This window comes from Rhopilema esculentum, chromosome 18, assembly GCF_057945365.1.
Source record: "Rhopilema esculentum isolate cy_ngs chromosome 18, ASM5794536v1, whole genome shotgun sequence".
In the NCBI taxonomy this organism is placed as follows: domain Eukaryota; kingdom Metazoa; phylum Cnidaria; class Scyphozoa; order Rhizostomeae; family Rhizostomatidae; genus Rhopilema; species Rhopilema esculentum.
Genome location: NC_142832.1, coordinates 5,680,611 through 5,691,193, shown reverse-complemented (window position 1 = coordinate 5,691,193; position 10,583 = coordinate 5,680,611). Strand labels below are relative to the sequence as shown.

At 33.0% G+C, this 10,583-nt stretch overlaps 1 protein-coding gene across 1 annotated transcript in view; it reads left to right on the top strand.

Moving 5' to 3' along the window:
• Positions 1-4,265: 4,265 nt before the first annotated feature.
• Positions 4,266-10,583, top strand: part of LOC135696594 (uncharacterized) — a 29,354-nt gene continuing 23,036 nt past the window's right edge. The window contains exon 1 of the mRNA XM_089113593.1: positions 4,266-4,281. The gene's annotated coding sequence lies outside the window, so the exon portion shown is untranslated. The remainder of the gene's footprint in view (positions 4,282-10,583) is intronic.

Sequence of the window (10,583 nt, the reverse complement as noted above, 5' to 3'; positions counted from 1 at the left end):
AGAAAAAAGTTTGACTTCCTGTAGCATCACGCAGTTACATTTATAATATCTAAAAACTACATAGGTACACAACTTTCTTTCCGTGTCACAATCAGGAATCAGTTGATGTGATATGAAGCATCTTTCCAAGAAATCTTTGTCTTAATGGCGGTACAGCAAACACTCATTTTGTTACCATTTTCATAACAACATAGTTTTTTGTGACCAAAAATAAACCTCCTTATTACAAAAAGCTGAAACGAATCGCTGAAAATCCAGTCCATTTAGATGGAAGATTAATGCTACGTTTTTATCATTTGCAGATGATCTTCTGTTGAATGTTGACAAGCTAACCAACATCAACCATCCAACACATCATCAACGTATCAATGCAAACTTGCTCCAACCCAACTACAGAAATTTCTGTCTTCGCATGGTGAGTATCCGAGATTTAGAAATAAAACGATAAAAGGGCATGAAAAAGCATGGAATGTCAAGTTAGATATAGTATGGTGTGATGTCATATCAAAGCATTTTCATATGAAAATACATGATTATCAAAGAAACTATGAAGAACGCAACATATGAAAGTTCTCTTTCTGTTTTCAATATAGAGTTTAAAGTTATATATAAGACTTAATCACTGGAATAAGACACATTCTGTAGTTATGTTTTTAATCTATTTTCAACAATAGTCGATAAAATTTGAAGCTAATTGCGCAGTCGCATTTGTGTATTTACAGATCAATAAAATACTCTCTCTTTTAATTCAGATAGAATTAAAAGTAGGATGCATTTTATGATGAACATATTTTCATTCAACAGATAAAGCAACTAGCAGGTGACGTAAGCAAAAAAGCCCATACTATACACAAGCAGGTAGGATAATTGCATTTACTCTCGATTTTCGATTATTGAATCCGAGTCGATAGGATTATCGTTTACACATTTTTAATTAAACAGAGAAGCAGTAAATGAACCATTGAGAGTAGATTTATTCAATACAGAAAACAAAATTACATGAAATACTTTTTGGTACCTACAAAAAAGGCATTTTGAGCTTCTTATCAAAGTAAGATTTGTTTCTCCTCGACAGCTGAAAGGCAGAGAAATAAAACCATGGCTGAAACACATCGCAAAAGTTATGAAAAAATTGGTTTGGATGTGGAGCAAATATTTCAACGGTCTTGAGATTCTGGTGAGTTGGAGTAAAAATAGAAATCTCTTTAGCACGGATTTGCTTTGGACAATAAAAGCCAAATTTGATACGACTGATATACATGCTATTTGATTTTTGTGTTATTGTTCAAGAGAATTAATCACAAACAGAACCAGAATTTATGTCTAGTTAATATAAAAAATAAATCAGGAACTAAATAATATATTCAATGTTTCAAATTCAATCAAAGTATTTCATGCTTTCTCTGATTATAAAATCAATGTTCGAAGCCTTAAGAAGATATAATCAAAAAGCAATCATTTGATTAGAATCGAATTTTTACGAATTAGAATTTGTAAAATTGATAAGCAATGTAATCACTGATGCTTGGTAATCAATAGTCTTCAATACCAAAATTCTAAAAAGCATTCTCTTAAAAGGTAGCTACTTTTCTATAGGAGCAGCAAGATAAAGATGGCTGCCAAGATAACATGATTCTCTTCAACAAGTTCTCAGATTATGAAATGAGGCAATATAAGAAGCATATTAGCATTGCAACCAAAGAAATACGACGCTTGCTCCCAGAATGCAATGTGAAACCAAAGGAAGAAGACAATGAGAAACTGAGAAAGCTCCAGGCAAAACTTCAGGAAACTTATGGAAGGAGAAGAACTGGTTCAAGCAGACAACCTGACCCAATTAACGAAATGCAGGAACATGTAATGCCACGACAAGCCTCAAGAAAGGACAATAAATTAACAACTGAAAACTATTGTCACAATCAATTAGCAAATTCAACTGCCTCTAAACCAATTATCAATCCTCCAGTCAATCGTAAACGAGGCAGATCTGAAATTGAGTCTGACACAACACCCCAGGAATATCATTGTCCTAAGAAAGTTCGATTTACTTTTGAAAATTGCCGCCTACCCCAGAAAATAGCTGCCCATGAGCCATGGTTGAAATTAACAGAGAAGTTTGTAAATAGGTCTCGTAAAACTCGATCTATTTCCCATGGTAACCCACGGTCTGGCTGCAGCAAAAGGGGTTAGACTGATCAATTTTAGATATGATTGAAAAATGCAGCCAAAAGACATTTCCCTCTCACTATACTCTATGCAATAAATAGAAGATATTGGTAGAAGAAGAATATAATGTCTACTTATAGTTTGCTAACTTAAAATAATTAAATTCAGTAGCCTTGTATATAAGACATATTCAAATTATACTGTGGATATCATAGAAAATTTTGCGTTATTCATTAAGCTTTTTCTGTGACTACGATTGTTAAATATTGCAATCATTTTATATACTATAAATATGAAATTGGAAAATAAAAGCAACATTTTTGGCAAATGGAGTAAAGATGCGCCATAAACGATTCCCACTAGATTTCGAGTTTCTTCAAATGACAGGAATGATATTTGCAGCAAAGAGAGCAAATCTTGTGTTCCTCTCACAGTATTGTCAAATAGTTGTCTATTAAAGCACATTTTGTTAACCTTTGTAATTTCAAATATTTTCTGTTGGTTTTGATACGATATAGATATCTGATTTCATTTACATGTGGAGTAAATGGTTTAAATTCAACATTTTATAGCTTGGCAACAGCCTAAGCAATCTTTCCAAATTCCAAATGTCAAAGAATGCTTGTCTCTGTATTGACGTCATAAACTCGCAGAGATATGGAAAAATACACTCAAATTGAAAAGGTTCTGTAAAAAGAACTATGAAAATTTGACACATTAAAACTTGACGCTTTAATTGCCAAGCCTATTTTCTCATCAAATCCAGGGGGCTGTCCATTAAAAAAGAAAATATTAGGGCTGCAGGCGCAATTGCCATCCTAGTTGGTATCTTAAGAAAGGCTCCGACATTCTGACTTTTGGCATGATCATCATGGAAGTTTCGGAATACAGATGAACAAACAGTACAGTTCTTACATTGAATAACAGAAGCCATGTGCAAAGTAGGCAAAATGTAATTATGTTCTAATAGTGACAGTCCTCGATATATAATAGTTTTTTGGAACTTTTTCTGTTTATCAATATCTAAAGACCAACTACAATATGAGTCTACAAAACAAATTAGTTTCTTAATTATATGTTTTCTTCAGTGAAAGCTTTACATGAAATAGATTTCTAGACGAGTTTCTTAAGTAAACAAAAGGCTGAAAGAGGCTTCCTTCTTTATGTGATCATGAACCAGTCGTTTGGAAAGGAAGTGCATGTCTTATCGATATTTCGATAATAATAAATAACTGTCTAATCTTCCAATAATGATTCGAATTCTCATCGATATTCACCTACAAAGTACCCATAGAGAAAAACAACTTTTCGTTTATAAGATAGAATTTTTCAAAAATTTCAAACTTTTTTTAAAATTTCCTTATAAAATTATTTTTCTAAAAAAGATTGCGTTATGTTCCAAGAAACATTTATCTTTTTAAACCTTTGTATTTTCAAAAGAATAAATTTAGAATTTTAGAAATAGGTGAATTTAAGGAATTAATTAAGACTGATACCCAGGCTCAAATGTCACCCATTTAGACTTTCAATCGGTAAGAGACTTTTGAGCAAACATGGCAAGCGATAATTAATGGTTTTGAAAAATTTCAATGACAATTAAAATTGCACTCAAAATCTAAACTTTGCAACTACAATTTTTGAAAAAATATTGAGGCTCGACTAACTTTGATGAATTCTTAATAAAACATTTTCTTCTGATAAGTGATATGGCAACTAAAACGTTTTCATTCAAATTCGAGGGGGGGGGGGCTTCTACCTAATTTGATTCTTTTTTCTTTTGTGTCAAAAGGCATTTTGCGATCCTGGAAAATAATATAGACACGATTCTGATATTCTTAGGTACCAAATTATAAAGAGGGTATTTTTAACTATTTCAAAAAAAACCCATCTAGATAAATCTGTGCGAAAAGTTTTTCTTTAAAGTGTGAATTTTGGTTTCAAGATATAAGTAGAGCAGATATTTTTGAAATTTAGTGAAAATGAGATGATATTTTTGAAACTTTGTGAAATTGAGCTAATGCTTTTTGGGGAAATTTTATTGTTTATTTTGGGCTGTTGCTGTTGTTGTTGCTGTTATCTAAAAAGATCAAGGAACTCTTTTCAAGGCAAACCAAGGTAATGAAAATGCTTTAAAAATCTTGTTTTACATTTGTTAATGAAATTTCTTTTTCGTTTCGTTGGTTCAAGACACTAAACTGATTCCTTTTCCTGTGGGACGTTGTAGGCCAAATGGTGGAATGGCGCTCAAATGGCGTGTTGCTGGTTCGAGCTTCTCATACTTGCTCCGAGGGTTCTACATGGGCTGCAATCAAAGAAACCCGTCAATTCTAAGTAAGAAATATAATACTTTAACTTTAAACATGCATTTTCTAATACAATGTGTTTGTATCATATTTTGTTGGCATATTTTTTATCTGAGTCATTTCCCACTTCAAAAGGATGATGAAATGTAAAAGAAATTAAAGACACCTTTTCTCTTAGCGATTTTTTATATGATAGATATGTATAATATTGTTATTTCGTCTTTGATTGACATTGTTTGTGTGTTTTTTGTTCTAGTGAATTTTTGTAAAATGTCTGGAATCAGTGCTGAAGCTCAATCTGTGTTGGATTTCTGGTTTGAACCTGGCAAGGAGTTGCAAGATCATTTCGCTGTGTGGTTTGGAGGGAAATCCCAAGATGAGATTATAAAGAGCAAGTTTAGTGATCTGGTATGCCTTTGCAAATTTATGCTTTATCCCAGGATAAAATTTAATAAGGAATACAATAGACAGGGCATGAAGTAACAAACTTGTCAAATCAAAAGTACAAGGAAGCTGTTATATAGATACAATTGAAAAAAGTTAATTAGTATGGTCAGCAATGCTAAGATAGCCAGGGGCCAGGTTGGAAAACATGTACAGTAGAAACCTGCATAAAAAAACCTAGGTTTTTTCTGGCAGCCTGAATAGGTTCTTAATTAACAGGCTGCTATTCTAAATTCCAGTCTAAACGGTTCCTAACAAGGCTCTTATATATATACAGGCCTTGCACACATTAACAATGTTTTCCACTGCAAGAATTCTAATGGACACACTTAAACCATCTTTTTTTTATGCTAAATTTCAACCAACCTAATGATTAGCGTTGTTAGATTGTCCAATTAGAATGCAACATGCCATAGCCTGATTTACTCTAAAAACCCTTTTTTCTTATATATATTTATACAAGAGCCTTTCCAAATTTCAGCCACCTGGGGGTTCTTAATTATGGGGTTTTGAAGGTTAAATTTTTTACTTAATGTCCTTATAAAAACAGGTTCTTTTATGCGGGTTTTTACTCTATAATTTTGCCGACACGTCAATGCAACCAATGGCACATTTTCAGTTGTGACCTTAGAGCAGGAGCATTTGAGCTATGTGCAAAGATGCCCATATATACATAACTATACATAACTGTAGTATAAAATATGAACTCATTGATATTTTTGGTCACTAGAGGCCTGACAAGAAGTCCACTGTCACAGCGAGCATATGCAAGTTTTTCAGCCTGGGCCAGTGGTGGCACCAGTTGTAAATATGTTGGGTTGATTGGGGCTTGCAAAGAAATGTTTTTGAGGGCATGCTATCTTCAGTGCATGGATGTCCTTTTTAAATATATCACAAAAACAATGATGAAACAGGCTTGATAATCAAAATATCATACAATCAAAACATCTTCTTTACTAGCTCAAAAGTGGACATTTTCTACAACCAACTGTTTTTAATTTACCATTTTCTCATCTATTTGGGATCAAATAGAAAATCAATTTTTGAAAAAAGAGGGTTGAACATGGCCACCTTAGTCCACTTGGTAAAGCAGCCCCTTGAAAGGACTGATATGAAATGTGGATTGAATCTTTTTGTAAGGACTTTGCACTGGCACAGACTGTAGCAGACATTTCTAAGAGAGGCCTCGTGCATACCATATTTACTTGATTATAAGCTGTGGGCTATGATTATTTTTTTGCACATTTTGCTGTGGTTTCTAATCAAGGACAGCTTACATTTTTTATCAGCCCAATTTGCTGTGGCTTATAATAGAGGGTGGCTCATGATCAAATCAATATGTTACTAGTATACTACCCTACCTTAGTATCGGTTGCAAGAATTGATGTAAAATGGAATGTAGATGAGGGCATAGACTCTCAAACGGTTAGATGTAAAATGGATTGTAAATGAGGGCGTAGTACTTGATTTGAGAATTTATCCATCCTAAATTTGAAGATAACAGGATACCATCATAATCAAATTTATTTTATTTAGTCGGACGTTTCAATGCAAGAATATTTAGAATCAGAAATTTTTAATAAATCTCTTTGAAATATTCAAATGAAGACTGAGATTACAGCAACATTTGAATGCATTAGTTCAAACCCTGTAGTTGAACTTGAGAATGATTATTGTGACTCATACATGCAGATTTTCATTTTTGCCAAGCAATTCATCAGAAAACTTTATGTTGCAGTAAGGAACCAAGCATATTTTCTTCGCAACTTTAATTGTTGGCTGTATTTTTCTAGTGTGGCATTGCCAAGTCATTTCTTATGACCAGAGTAACACTTGACAATTTGCTGATGATTTGCATGGTGTAGTGAACCATCATTATTCTAAAAAATTTATCAAAAAAACTGGTCAGAACTGGCTTTATGGCCGAGACTTAAACAAACCATCTGATTAAGAAATTTACCCTTGCTCACGGAACTGGAAAGGTCTGAATCATAAAACAGGGTACATTTCTCAAGCTATGGTCTAAACATCAGAGAGATGGATATGGTAGATACGGTGACAAACTTACAGGTCTTCTTTATTTGCAACTATTAAAACAAAGCAATAATTCCTGTTTATATTTTGAAGAGTTTTGTCATTTTTATACATATGTATTTTGCCTGTAATTTCAGTTCCAAGATTTTTTACTAGAGTTTTCTTGGTTGTTAGCAAGCAAAAGCTTTGTGATAATTTCATTGTGTTTTGTTTTTGTTTTTCAAACTTGTATAGAAGAAATCTCGTCTGTTGTTAGCCTTCTTTTTTCAATTGAGGACTTTTAGATCCATGTTTTAGAAAAGCAAGAAAAACTGCAGTAAAACTTGTTTGAAATTGTGTTAAAATGAACCCAACTTCTTTTTGATTGCATTTTCTAGCATTTGTTATCATGTGAAGATTATTTCGATGTATTTAGAACCAAAGGCCAGGTCTTGAAGTAAATGAAATGATTATTGCCATATTTGTCAATGGTACGGTAGATGTAGACTATTCCAGTTTTCTACATAAAATCAAAAATTTTCAAGTAAATGAATTCGTTATTTCGTGAAAATTTAAAAGTTCATAAGAAACACGAATCCCATTTATTTAATGAAAATGTTTTTGAGGTATCATTAATTCCATCTAATGCAGAATGTTTCTTTTTCTTTCAAATATCGTATTCGTGGGCAGAGAGAAGGCCTTATCAAATATAAAGAATATTTTATCCAATCCACTGTATGTTTTAACTATATTTTACATACAATACTACTAGATTTAATTAATGAAAGCTGGTTAAACGTTATATTTACATTTTATTCTACTAGCATTGTCTTCAATTTAATGATAGAAGGTCAAAAGGATAGGAAATATCGGTTTGTCTCGTTTCTCTTCTGCCACACAAAAATCTAGCAGCTTAACCCCTTTTGCTGCAACTAGATCTTACTTTGCCTTGCAAAGTATGTCGAGATTTGTAAGACCTATTCACACATTTTTCTGTTAATTTCAACCATGGCTCATGGGCAGCTATTTTCTGGGGTAGGCGGCAATTTTCAAAAGTAAATCGAACTTTCTTAGGACAATGATATTCCTGGGGTGTTGTGTCAGACTCAATTTCAGATCTGCCTCGTTTACGATTGATTGAAGGATTGATAACTGGTTTAGAGACAGTTAAATCTGCTAATTGATTGTGACGATAGTTTTCAGTTGCTAGTTTATTGTCCTTTCTTGAGGCTTGTCGTGGCATTACATGTTCCTGCATTTCGTTGATCTGGCCAGGTTGTCTGCTTGAACCAGTTCTTCTTCTTCCATAAGTTTCCAGAAGTTTTGCCTCGAGCTTTCTCAGTTTCTCATCGTCTTCTTCCTTTGCTTTTACATTGCATTCTGGGAGCAAGCGTCGTATTTCTTTCGTTGCAATGCCAATATGCCTCTTATATTGCCTCATTTCATAATCTGAGAACTTGTTGAAGAGAATCATGTTGTCTTGGCAGCCACCTTTATCTTGCTGTTCCTAAGGAAAAGTATCCACATTTTAATAGATTTTACTTAGAATTTTGGAAGATATCACTATTTATTACCGACTGTAAATGATTTTGTTACGTAAGTCCTTTTAGAATTTCAACAAATTTCATCTTTTCCATGCATTTCTCACTTTTTAGACGTAAAATCTATATTAAATGGTAGTGAGAAATACTTCCATTGAAATGTTCAGGTCTTTTCTTACTGGTTTCTGTTCACAATCTCCTTCCCAAAAATGGGCCGCAAGTTTATTTCATATATGTAATTAATCGCATCATTTACCAAGGCATATATACACTCGTATCAAATTTGCGAATTTTGTATGTCAGTCGTATTATATTTTGCCTATTTTTATGAAACAAGTAACTAAATCCTACTTTTACTTCAACTTACCAAAATTTCAAGTCCGTTGAAAAATTTGCCCCACATCCAAACCATGTTTTTCATGACATTTGCAATGTGTTTAAGCCATGGTTTTATTGCCTTTCCTTTCAGCTGTTAAGGAGAAATACCCATTACTTGCAATACGCCAGCAAACATTAGGCCTTCTTTATTCAATAGGAATATTTATTTCAAGCAGTTTTCTGTTGTATTGTATACAAATTGAAAATGTATAATATACAATCGATTTCAGAATCAATAGTCGAAAAATCGAGATTAAATACGATTAACCTACCTGTTTGTATATATTATGTGCGTTCTCATTTACTTCTCCTGCCAGTTGTTTTATCTGCAAAAATAAAATAAATTACAAAAATGTAAAAATAGAATAAATTGCAAAGATACATTTTGCATTAAATTTATTAACCTATCTTTTCTTTTTTAGCTTTATTAACATAACTTTCCATAACATCTATTTTTTCAAGCTTTGGCAATTTTGCTATTCATGGCTTTTTCTAGTGCTTAATTCGTACATGTTTGGTACTCACCATGCGAAAACAGAAATTTCTGTAGTTCAGTTGGAGCAAGTTTGCATTGATACGTTGATGATATGTTAGATGGTTGATGTTGGTTAGCTTGTCAACATTCAACAGAAGATCATCTGCAAATGATAAAAGCATTTCATTTATTAAAAGATTTTATCACGAAATTCCATGTAGTTGGTTTGGAGATTTCGGATATATTTGTGAGGTTTTCAGTAGTACAGATGAATTGGGACTCCAAAATTATGAAATCTTATCAGTGGAAAATGTCACTATTTAGTAATGGTTGAGTCAGCAGTGAAACATTTTTAACAAGTCCATATTCTACTTGAAAGCCTCTTACCGATTCTTTTGAAAAGCTTTTTGCATTCTGCAGCTATTTCTTTCCTTTGACCTTCAATCAGGCCATGTCGGAACTGTAAATAAAATAGAGGATCAGAATCTGACTTGGAACTTTTTCTGAAACATTTAAATAGAAAACGACAGACATTGTTAGGCAGCCTTTCCACTAGCCTGGGTTAAAACATATCCGAATCTAAGTTGAGGAATTCTCTGAAGCAAGGTAAAAGATTTAATAGAAATTGGCAGACTTTGTTATTTCCAGAAACCAGCTTCCCTTTGATTGCGTCTTTTTGTTGCCTTTATCCGGTCATTGCTGCCGTGGTGCAATATAACACGACCATAGTTCAATGATAACTATTGCAAAATTTCAACTTGGTCCCTCATCTAGATTCCTTTTGTTTTGCTCGCAATTATTGCTGTCTGTATAATTTGAAATAAATTATCCACCTTTTTTATTATTCAACATCTTCCCGTGTATTTATAATCGGCTTTCTTTAGTCATTGGTGCTATTACGCATTATCATACGTTTATGTTTCATAGGTCATAGGCAAAATCTTGATACCTTTACGTAATGTTTTTACAATTGTTAACTTTTATTTTTAACCTCCCAGTAATTGGTCTTGTATAATTTCAAATCAACTTTCGTTTTTTTTCAATAATTCTCTCTCTTTCTGCGAGTATATCTGGAAATAGTTCATATCTTGATTTGAAATTTTTATCGTAACATTTTACAGAGAGGGCTGGAGCCGAGTCCCATCCTTAGTAACTGTGGCTAGCAACATTAAGTCATCACGTGAGATATTTTAGGCTTTCTTAGGCCCGTGGAGATTTAAAGTCCAAGCATCACTTTTTTGGCAACTTATTAACATTTTTTAA